Genomic DNA, 12254 nt, shown 5'->3' with positions numbered 1-12254 from the left:
ATTTATTTGTTCAGTGATTTTTTAAACTTTCAATTTTATTAATTTCTTCTTTGATTTTCAAAATTTCTATTTTGGTGTTCAGTTGGAGATTTTTAATTTTTTTCTTACTTTTTTAGCTGCATGCTTAATTCACTGATCTTTTTCTCTTCTGCTTCTTTGGCTGCATCTTACACAATTTGGAATGTTGCCTCATTACTATTCTCTTTAAATCAATTATTGATTATTTCTATTTTTTTCTTCTTTGACCCACTCATTCTTTAGGATTAGATTATTTATTTTCCAAATAATTTTAATCTCTGCTTCCAAGGCCCTATATAGAATGAAATTTTATTGCATTATGGTCTGAAAAGGGTGTTTTTAATATTTCTGCTTTTCTATATTTGTGATATTTTTGTGCTCTACTACATGGTCATTTTTTTTTCTTTTGAAGATGCTATATACAGTTGAAAGAAAAAGATAACATCCTTTATATTCCCCTTCAATTTTCTTTAGAGGTCTATCATGTCTAACTTTTCTAAAATTCTATTAAGCTCCTTACTTAATTTCTTTTTTATTTTATAGTTAGATTCATCTATGTCTCTTAGGGTTAAATTTAAGTCCCTAATAATATAGTTTTAGTGTCTATTTCCTCCTTTAAGTCATTTAACTTTTCTTTTAAGAAGATGGATGTTCTCCTATTTGGTGGATATATGTTTAGTATTGATGTTACTTCACTGTCAATGGTACGTTTTAGTGCAATGGACTTTTCCTGATTATTTTAATTATACTTATTTTTGTTTTTGCTTCATTTGGGAGCATGATTGCTACTCCTGACTTTTTTTTTACTTCAGCTGAAGCATAATAGATTCTTCTCCAGCCCTTTATTTTAACCCTGTATGTGTCTTACTGTTTCAAGCTTGCCCTTATAAACAACATATTGTTGGATTCCATCTTCTAATCCATTCTGCTATACTTTTCCATTTTATGGATGAGTTCATCCCATTCACATTCCCAGTTATGATTGCTGCTCTCAGTATTTACTCCTTTACCTGGGAGCTCTGGATTTTGGCTCTGATATACCTGGTTTGTTTCATTTTGGGATCTCTTTCAAAAGGTGACCAGTGTATTCTTTTAATTTCTATTCTGCCCTCTGGTTCTAAGATAACAGAGCAGTTTTCCTTTATAGTTTCTTTAAATATGATGTCTAGTGTTCACTTTGTTAGCACATATGCTAAAATTGGAATGATACAGAGAAGATTAGCATGACTCCTGCACAAGGATGACACACGAATTCATGAAACATTCTATATTTTCTTAAAAAGAAAAAAAGAAAAATGAATTTGAGGTAGCCCAATAATTCTTAATTTATCCTTCCTTGATCTATTTTCCAGGTTAGTTGTTTTTCCTATGAGGTATTTCACTTTTTCTTGATTTTTTTCCAGTTTATTGATTTAAATTGATCATTTCTTGATCTCTCAAGGAGTCATGAACTTTGACCTGACTAATTCTAGTTTTTAAGGAATTACATTCTTCAGTGAAGTTTCATACTTCTTTTACCATATGGCCAATTCTGATTTTTATTTAGTTATTTTCTTTTTACTGTTTTTGTTCTATTTTTAGCACAGTACCTGACACATATTAGGCACTTAATAAATGTTTGTTGAATTAAAAATTGAATTTTATCACGTTGTTAATTCTCTTCATATGTTTCTGTGTGTGTGTGTGTGTGTGTGTGTGTGTGGCATTGGAGTTAAGTGACTTGCCCAAAGCCACACAGCTAGTGAGTGTTATGTGTCTGAGGCTGGATTTGAACTCAGGTCTTCCTGACTCCAGGACTGGTGCTCTACCCACTGTGCCATCTGTTTCTTGAATTGTTCTCACTTATTTTGCTAATTTTTCCTCTACCATTTTTTAATTTAATTTTATTTTATTTTAAATCTCTTCCTTCACTCTTCTAGAAATTTTTTATTGGATTTGTGTCTGATCTGTGTTTTATTTTGAGACTTTGCTTGTAAATGTTTCCAAGTCATGGTCTTTTTCTGAGATTGTGTTTTGGGCTTCAATAGTAGATTTTATGCTTTAGTTCTTTTTTGTTGTTGGTTCATGTTGGAATTGGGATCTGCTTACCTTAGGGATGTGGAGGGTAACTACTCCAAACTTCCAGCTTATATTCTGCTATTTTCACAGCTAGCTTTGGGAGCCTGTAAATTTTTGGTGCTTTCATGGTGGTATGATATGGGGAAATGTAGGATAACTGCCCTTCTGGTCTATAGTCTAGTCCTTACTCATCTAGGGCCCCTGCTCTTTCATAACCACAATTTCACTCTGCCTTGAAACTGTGAAATTAACCCACATAAGACTCCTGCTCCCTTTTGACAACAAGTCTCCCTCTCACCCTGGAACTGTCACCCAGAAATGAGCAACGGAATTGCCAAATGGCACACACTTAGGTACTTAGTGCTAGCACAGGGTTCCCTTTAGTCTTCTTCTGACTAGATGTGCAACTTCTACCACCACTAAGTGCTGAGTGCCCTTGGTATCACTGCTAGTTCTACTGATGTTGGTGCTGCTTCTATTACAATAGCTTCTGCCTCTAAGGCTACTCTCTTTAAAAATTATTTTTTATTTATGGAATAAAAACAAGCATTTCCATCAATTTAGGTTGTTTAGATAGGAATGGCAGGAAAGCTCAGCAAATGTCCATTTCCATTTTCATCTATTTTTTCATTCTTTTGTTTCTGTTTGACTGATTCCTACTCTCTCATAGTCATTAGCTTCCCTTTGCCCAATTCTAATTTTTTAAAAATTGTTTTCTTCTATTAGATTTTGTACCTCTTTTTCCATTTGGCCCATTTTATTTTTTAAGGAATTCTTCTCCTCAGTGAGTTTTTCTGTTTCCTTTTCTTTTTGGACAATTCTGCTTTTTAAGAAATTGTTTTCTTCAGTTAATTTTTGTCCTTCCTTTTCCAAGCTATTGATTCTCTCTTACATACCTCTCATTTCTTTTCCTGATTTTTCTTCTACCTCTCTTATTTGACTTTTAAAATCCTTCTTGAGCTCTTCCAAGAAGGTTTTTTGGGCTTTAGACCAGTTCATATTCCCTTTTGAGGTTCCAGATGTGGGTTTGTTGACAATGCTGTTCTCTTCAGAATTGTTTCCTTGATCTTCACTGCTCCTACAATATGAATCTGTGGGATGTTTCTTTTTGCTCATGGTGTTTGCCTATTTTCTGGCCTTTAAAGAGATTGAGTTCTCCAGTGGGGAGTAGGGGGAACTGACCCAAGCTTCCTGTGTTGGGAGCCTAGGGCCTGGTCACTGGCTTTGTGTGCTGGGGCCTTCGATATTGGCAGTTGGAGGCTGTAGGGTTCTGGTCGCTTACCAGGTGTTAGGCTAGAATCTGCAACACTGGAACTCTAGGTACGATTTGGTTGTCTGGCCCCTGGAGGTTGCCTGTTCATCTGGGTCTTTCCTTTTACTGTCTTTGGCTTCTTGCAGATGGACACTGCTGCTGGATGTTTCTCTGCCTGGGACTTTCCTCCTTGGAGCTATGCTTCTCAGAGTTTTACTGAGGCACAGGGAGAATTGGCTGCTGTAGAAAGCTGTGGCATGTGGTAATTTTTGGAGCCAGTTTCCACTTGATCCTCTGCTTGCACTGAGGCACTCAGGGGTCCTGGTGTTGGTGTTTGCCTGCCCCATCACCTGGGGTTCAGGATCTCCCCCTGGTATGCTGAAGTCAGGCTTTCCATTAGCTTGCTGATATACCTCCTATTCTGTACTGCTCCCTCTCTGCCAGGGCAAGAGGACCCTTTCCCATTAATCCCTCAAGCTTCCTGGGCTACCAGACTGCTGCACCCCATCTTTCTGCTGGTTCAGCTGTTCTAGGGTTTTTCCTAGAGTGATATTTTCTGGGCTTTCAGAGGTTAATAATGGGTGGTGAGAGTGACTTACTTTACTCTACCATCTTGGCTCCTGAAAGCAGAACCAAATGTTCACTTAAATATTAAAAACTCACTTTACAAAAAGGCTCCACTTTTTTCCTTCTTTCTTGTTGGAGAGAATTCTTTCTAGAATAAATAGAAGTTCACTTCATTGTTTCATTCATTAGAGGATGGGAGATGTTTACAATGAAATTTTTATTATTTGAATTACAGAATTATTAGTGACTGCTTTTGATAGAAAGAGCTCAGATAAGTATTCAGATAATTGAAATAACTGATAGACTAGCTTTTCATTACACTGTCTGTTCCCCTTTTTCCAACATAATGTAATATTTTTTACTAATATTTTTATTTGAAAACAATCTCATACTATTCATACAATAGATTAAAAAATTCCAAAAGAGAAAGATGTATTTATTCCCAGTCTCAGGGAACTATTTTTGCATTGTGGTCTCTAAATGAGATGTGACATCAAATTTTCTCAAGTATTACTGAGAGATACAGAAAAATCAGAATGAACTGAAAGCATTTATTGCTCTCAGTAAATGATCCTGATTTAGTTGACAAAATGCTTAGAAGAATTGTGCCACAAAGTGACATGATGTAACAGAAAAAAAGTATCTATTACATATTTTATGTTCAGAATCAATTTTGTGAGGTATGATTATAGTACAGACCTGAGATCTTTCAAGTACATTTTCCTTCAATCAAACCCTGCTGTTTAGGCAAAACTTATGGTGTAGATCTTTCATATGATCCTAAATTAACAGAATGTTAAAGACTAACATGTTTTGTATTTTCTTTTCTTAGCAAACTTTACAACAATAATGTGGATTAGGTTTTATTAATGAGAGATTAAACAGAAAAGGTAATATTTTGATATATATTTAATATTCAGAAGTAAAAACCCAATTAAAATTAAGTTACTATATTATCTTAATAGATAGGAAATGCCTGGTTACCAATATTGGAGTAATTTCTGAATCAGATGTCTCTGTAGAATCATCTTTTGATTTGACATCAACTTGTCAAAGTAAAAATTAAAAATTAAGACCCAATTGGAATTCAGAGCAAAAATGAGATAATATGTCATGAAATTAAAATAGAACTACTATGACAGGTTGAAATACACTATTCCTTACAAAAAAATGAATGTATACAACAACAAACATTGAACAGCTACTATCACAATTTTCTAAATTTAACTTATAAGACAATTACCACAACAAAGCCAAAAGAGTCATTTAACAAATACCTGATCTCTTTCACAAGCACAAACACGTAAGTACTTATATGGCAGTTTACTTTTTCCAAAATTCTTTAAAGTCATTTGATCCTCACAACAACTCACTGAGTTCAGTGCTATTATTGTCTCCATTTTACTGATGAGAAAAGTGAGGCAAGCAGAGATTTAGTGACTTTCCTAAGTTCATACAGAAGAATTTGAACTCAATTCCTTCTTGTTCCACATCCAGCACTGTGTCTACTAAGCCACCTACCTGCCTATATACTCATTTGCAAAATCCTAAAGAGGATGGAGAAATAGTTTACGATAAAAGAAGCTTGAAGAGGGGCAGGTAGATGATGCAGTGAGTAGAGCACCAGCCCTGGATTCAGGAGGACCTGAGTTCAAAACCAGCCTGAGACACATAACACTTATTAGCTGTGTGACCCTGGGAAAGTCACTTAACTCCATTGCCTAACCAAAAACAAACAAACAAACCAAAGAAGCTTGAAGAAAGATAGATGTGAGACACAATTCAGTCTACATTTCCATAGAAAACTCTTTCCTCCATCAATTACAGAGGAGTTACCACAACTGTACTATGACAACACAGCCCTGACTATGGAAACAGGGATTTCATTAAAGAAAACAAAAGACAGAAAAAGTGCAATTTAGCCAGATTGAGCCAAGGATACACAGATGATGATATTGAAGGAAAAACAGAAAATGTTAAGATGGTTGAGGGATTTTTTTTTTGCAAGGCAATCAAGGTTAATTGACCTTTCCAGGGTCACACAGCTAGTAAGTGTCAAATATCTGAGGCTGGATTTGAAGTCAGGTTCTCCTGATTCCAGGGCCAGTGAGCTATCCACTGTACCACCTAGCTGGCCCAGCTGAGGGATTGATTTTTAAGAATTCTGAAATCCAGGAATGGGAGGGGATATGAAATGATTAGAAATAAAAATTGATATTACTGCTAAAAATGATTAAGGTTACAAAAGCAAATATAAACCTACATGTCTTTCTTTATGAAAAATAATCTAGGCATGTGTTGACATATTAGAAAGGAAAAGGTAAATTTTCACAAATGATTTTCTATAGTCAACCACATTTAATAGTTAAACTATTAAGAGAAATTTTTTGATGAATACAAGTTTCCCCTCTACTTACCTTTTGTCGAACTATTTAAAAGTAGTTGATTTGTGAAAGCAAAATTCAGCTTTGATGATTTGGATCCAAGAAGGTATCTTCCATGCATATGTTGAAATCATATAATAATCCTTTAAAAGATGGAATAATAGACAAAATATTAACCCTCTAATTATTCATATAACTTGGAGCATAGAATACATTTATAAAATAGTGGATGATGTATATCCTAGGGTCCAAATGGAAAGGAATTGCATGTAACATGGAGAAGTGGATGACATATTGCTGATTATATTAGGACCTGAAACCATGTGAAGTATTCTAAATGAGGTGCATAATTACTCAAATAGGTTTAGCCTAATAAATCATACAGGAAAAGCCAAGTGGATGAAGAATGTTTGCTGTCTTGCCTGTGATATGTAGTTGGCTGAACAGTCCACTGAGTTGGTATATCAATTCAATACTTTGTGGAGGGGGGGGCAGAAATATAGATGGATCATAAAGCAAGCCCAGAACTGAATAAGAAGGAAGTGCTAGAATAGATTACTTAAGGGAAATTATCCAGTTCTTTCAATAACTCCAAGCTTCCTTTTAATAAAAATCTATCTCTTTAACACTGATACTCTTCTAGTTATGTTAAATGTCTATAAAAGGTTAATAATGACATCTGTAAGTCACTTTGAGCTTTGCAAAACACTTCATGTACATTATTTCACCAGAGTCCCAAAATGATTCAATGAGTCAGGTATTAGAGGAATTAAAATTTCAGGTCACCCAAGGAAAATGGAGGCTATGCAAAAATAGTATTACCCATGATGATTTGAATACAAGTATTATCAAAGATATCAATGGGATATATAGCTGTAAAAAAATTAATAGATATATGAGAGGAAAGAAGATATAGACAGTTGGAATGCTTCATTGGTACCTCAGTGATGTTATGTGGACCTATAGGAGGACATTGATGAGAGTCACCCAAGATAAGAGGTTATGAACAGATTGCAATTTATACTGATAGAGAAAAACACCCTCAAGATCAAGATACCTCAAGATGAAGAGGCATAAACATAATGAGGTAGTTGGGGTTTTTTGTTTGTTTTGTTTTTAAGAAGCAAACAACCAAACTTTTTTCACTAGACCTCAATAGCTCACCTCACTGGCTTCTCAGATTATAGTTTACATCTAAACAAAAATAAATAAGATATGGCACTTCAAGGAAAATAAAAACTAAGATACTAAATGATAGTACTGCATAATGCTGAAAATCAACTATCAGAGTGACTCTTATCATATAATGGAGAGTATCTAATCTATAAATTGAGTATATTACCTATTTTTACAAGCGTTATCCCATACAAGGAGAAATTGTTTTCTATATTATTCAATAATAAATATTTCTATAAATATTCATTATTTTAAATATGACAACAGAAATTTTATTCTTTAAGATGAATTAAAAAAAATTATTTGATAAAAGTCCAGGGACTGATTCAAGTTAGAGGAGTAGAGAATCACTCAGCTGAAATCTCCCAACATTCCACTCCAACTTTAAAATAACACCTCAAATTAAATTCTGGAATGGCAGGGTCAATGAAACATCAGTGGTGGGGTTAGGTGGTAGTGCAGAAGTAGCACCAGCTTTGGATGCTCCCAAGCCAGAGACAATAAGGATATTTGGCAACTGCTCAGAAAGAGAGTATAGGTTTCCTTATGCTAACAGTAGACAGAGGACCAGATGTTGTTTGGCAATTCCATTGTCTATACATAATTCTGAGTCATAGTTTAAGGGCTGAGCACCTTCAGTTAAGAGGGAGCAAGAACCCTAAGAGCAATATCACTTCTGGCCCCAAGGGATTAGGGACCCTGAGGAACAACATCATTTCTAGTCTCAAGGTAGTAGGGACCTTGAGAAAGAGTATTATTTGCAATCCCAAGGGAGCATGGGCCTCCTGGCTAAGAACCAGAGTGCAGACCAAGAGAACAGTGAACACATTTCACCCGAAAACATACTATCTTGGAAGTACCAAAAATTTCCAGTCTCCCAGAACTAACTATGAAAAAACAGTGCAAAAAAGCCTGAAGCTTGAGACATAACCACTATATCCCCCACACTGGGAACAGAACCTAGCACTAACATAAAGTTCCAAATCAAGAAATAGGGTGGAAAATGAGCAAACAAAAAAAAAATCCTAACCATAAGAAGATTCTATGGTCACAGGAAGATCAAAACACACACCCATCAAACAAAACCTAAAAAAAAATGTGAATTGGACACAAGCCCAACAAGAATTCCAGGAAGAGCTAAAAATAATCTCCAAAATAAAATAAGAGTAGTAGTAGAGGAAAAATTAGGTAAAGAAATGAAAGCAAAGGAACAAAATTTTGAAAACATAATTAATAGCTTGGTAAAAGAGGCACAAAAATACTGAAGAAAACAATACCTTAAAAAAAGAATTGGGCAAATGGAAAAAGAGGCATAAAAGCTTACTAAAAATAATTCCTTGAAAATTAGAATTGGGCAAGCAGAAACTAAATGACCCCTTGAGACATCAAGAAACAATAAAACAAAACCAAAGTAATAAAAAAAAAGAAGAGTGAAATATGTCACCAGAAAAAACAACTGAAATCAAAAATAGACCGAGGAGAGATAATTTAAGAATTATTTGATTACCTGAAAGCCATGATTTTTTTTTAGGCATTTGGGGTTAAGTGACTTATCCAGGGTCACACAGGTAGTAAGTGTCACGTGTTAGGTCTGAGTCCGCATTTGAACTCAGGTCCTCCTGACTTCAGGGCCGGTGCTCTATCCACTTCACCACCTAGCTGCCCTCTGAACCTGTAAAGTGGTCCACTTTTTTTTTTTTGGTTAGGCAATGGGGCTAAGTGACTTGCCCAGGGTCACACAGCTAGTAAGTACTATGTGTCTGAGGCCAAATTTGAACTCAGGTCCTCCTGAATCCAGGGCCAGTACTTGATCCACTGTACCACCTAGCTGCCCCTGAAAGCCATGATTAAAAAGTGACTAGACATCATATTTCAAGAAATTATCAAGGAAAACTGCCCAATATCCTAGAACCAGAGGATAAAGTAGAAATTGAAAAAAAAATCCACTGATCACCAACTGAAAGAGATGCCAAAAGGAAAACTCCCAGGAATATTATAAACAAATTCCAGAGGGCCCAAGCCAATGAGAAAATACTTCAAGCAGCCAGAAAGAAACCATTCAAACACCGTGGAACTACAGTCACAAGATTTAGAAGCTACAACATTAAGGGAATGGAGGGCTTGGATTACGATATCCCAGATGGCAAAACCGCTGAGATAACAACCAAAGATAACCTATCCAGCAAAACTGAGCATAACCCTTCTAGGGAAAACAAAAAGATAATGAAATAGAGGGCTGTCAAGCATTCCTGATGAAAAGAGGAGAACTGAATAGAAAACTTAACTGTCAAATAAAAGACTCAAGAGAAGCATAAAAATATAAACATGAAAGAGAAATAAGTGACTAAGAGTTCTATATGGGAAGATGACATGTGTATCTTTTAAGAACTTTATTATTATCAAGATAGTTAGAAGGATTCTACATAGGAAAAGGGGGCAAGAGTGGTTCATTATGTTGGGATGACGTAAAAATTATATAGGCAAGAAAGAGAGATGCCCTGGGAGAAATGGGAGGGGAGAACAATGGGGAAAATTATATCATATGAAAGAGGTGTACAAGGAAGAGCTTTTTACAATGGAAGGGAAAATAGTGGGAAGGTAGGCAATGCTTAAAACTCATTGAAATCTAAAGTGCTTCAAAAAGGAGAAACCCACACACATTTGTGTGTATACATACATACACCTAAATGTATGTATGTATGTTTATGTGTGTACACACACACATATTTAATTGGTAATAGAAATCTATCTTACACAACAAGGAAATACGATGCAGGAGGGGGAGGGGATAAGAGAAAGGGAAGATGGTAAAAGGGAGGGCAGCTAAAAGAAGACAGTGGTTGGAAGCAAAACAGACTTTAAAGGAGGGACAGGCTCAAAAGAGAGAGAGAAAGATAGGCAGAAGAACACACCGATGGAGCAAAATGCACAGTAAGTAATCATAATGTGAAAGGGATAAACTCACCCCAGATAGCAGAATGGAGTAGAAACCAGAATCCAACAATATATTGTTCACAAGAAACACACTTGAAACAGAGAGACATGCGCAGATTAAAATGAGGGGCTGGCACAGAATCTATTATGCTTCAGCTGGAGTAAAAAAGGCAGGGGTAGCAATCATGATCTCAGATAAAATAAAAGCAACAATAGACCTAATCAAAAAGGATAAGCAGGGAAAACCTACATCTTGAAGTAATAACAATATTAAAGATGCATGTACTAAATGGTGTAGCATTCAAATTTTTAAAGGAAAAATTAAAGGAATTATAGGAGGAAATAGTAAAACTATACTAGTGGGAGACTTCAACCTTTGCCTATCAGAGTTAGGTAAATCTAACCATAAAGTAAGTAAGACAGTAGTCAAGTTGTTTAATAGGATTTTAGAAAATTTCGATATGATAGACCTCTGGAGAAAATTAATTGGGAATACAAAGGAGTAGAACTTTTTCTCAGATGGCACTTTCACAAAAAATTTACCATGTATTAGGGCATAAAAACCTCATAACTAAATGCAAAGAAGTAGAAATATTAAGCGTACCCCTTTTGGATCATAATGCAATACAGGGCCTTGTAAGCATAGATTAAGAGCTAATTGGAAACTAAATCATTTAATCCTAAAGAATGTACAGGTAAAAGCACAAATCATAGAAACAATCAATAATTACATTAAAGAGAATAACAATATTTCAAAATTTATGGGATGCAGCCAAAGCAGTACTTAGGGGAAAATGTACATATTCAAATGCGTTAATAAAAGAGAGAATGAGCAGATCATTTAAGTGAAAATACAACTAACAACACTAGACAAAAAACAAATTAAAAACCCTTAAACAAAAAAATGGAAATCCTGAAAATTAACAGAGAAATTAATGAAATTAAAAGTAAAAACATATTGAACTAATAAAACTAGGAGCCTAATTTCATGAAAAAAAAAGATAAACCATTGGTTAAATTGATTTAAAAAATAAAGATCAAATTACTAGTATCAAAAATGAAAAGGGTGAATTTACCACCAATGGAGATAAAATTAAAACAAGTTTTGGGGTTTTTGCCATTTTGTATGCCAGCAATACTAGTAAACTAAGGGAAATGGATGACTATATACAAAAATTTAAACTGCCTAGATTAATAGAAGAGGAAATAGAATACTTAATCCTATTTTACAAAAAGGAACTAAATCAATGAACGAGTTCCCTAAGAAAAAATTCCCAGGACCAGATGGATTTAAAAGGGAATTCTACCAAACATTTAATGAACAGTTGTTCCCAATACTATATAAACTAGTCATACTAAAATCTTTTTATGACACAAATAAGGCTTTAGAATCTAAAATAGGGAAAGCAATAGAGAGAGAGAGAGAGAGAGAGAGAGAGAGAGAGAGAGAGAGAGAGAGAGAGAGAGAACTATTGACCCATTTCCTTAATAAACATTGATGCAAAATTTTAAATAAAATTTTGTTAGTAGCAAGATTATAGCAATATACCCCAAAGATCATACATCATGACTAGGTGGGATTTATACCAGGAATGCAGGACTGGTTCAATATTAGGAAAATTATCACCATAATTGACCATATAAATAACAGTAACAAGAAAAATCATGTGATTACATCAATAGGTGCAGAAAAATCCTTTGACAAAATGCAATATACATTCCTACTAAAAACACTCTAAACATAGGAATCAATGGAATCTTCTCTAAAATGATAAATTGCGTCTATCTAAAACCAAGAGTAAGCACTATCTGTAATGGGCATAAACTTAAAGACTTCCCAATAAGATTAGGAGTGAAGCAAAGAT

General features: G+C 34.8%; 1 protein-coding gene and 1 non-coding gene across 5 annotated transcripts in view; one reads left to right on the top strand and one right to left on the bottom strand.

Annotated features, from left to right (window-relative positions):
- Positions 1 to 12254, bottom strand: part of SOX5 (SRY-box transcription factor 5) — a 1266595-nt gene that overhangs the window by 543244 nt on the left and 711097 nt on the right. For all 4 annotated transcript variants that reach the window (XM_020994275.2, XM_078155084.1, XM_078155082.1 and 1 more), the window contains one exon: positions 6313 to 6422. The gene's annotated coding sequence lies outside the window, so the exon portion shown is untranslated. The remainder of the gene's footprint in view (positions 1 to 6312; positions 6423 to 12254) is intronic.
- Positions 1187 to 1293, top strand: LOC144455246 (U6 spliceosomal RNA). The gene has a single exon (XR_013483963.1). It is a non-coding gene; the product is annotated as a U6 spliceosomal RNA (small nuclear RNA).

The sequence above is a fragment of the Phascolarctos cinereus genome, unplaced genomic scaffold (genome assembly GCF_003287225.1).
Source record: "Phascolarctos cinereus isolate Bilbo 61053 unplaced genomic scaffold, phaCin_HiC Scaffold_1;HRSCAF=81, whole genome shotgun sequence".
In the NCBI taxonomy this organism is placed as follows: domain Eukaryota; kingdom Metazoa; phylum Chordata; class Mammalia; order Diprotodontia; family Phascolarctidae; genus Phascolarctos; species Phascolarctos cinereus.
Note: the sequence above shows the minus strand (reverse complement) of the source record. Positions and strands in the feature narration are given on the sequence as shown.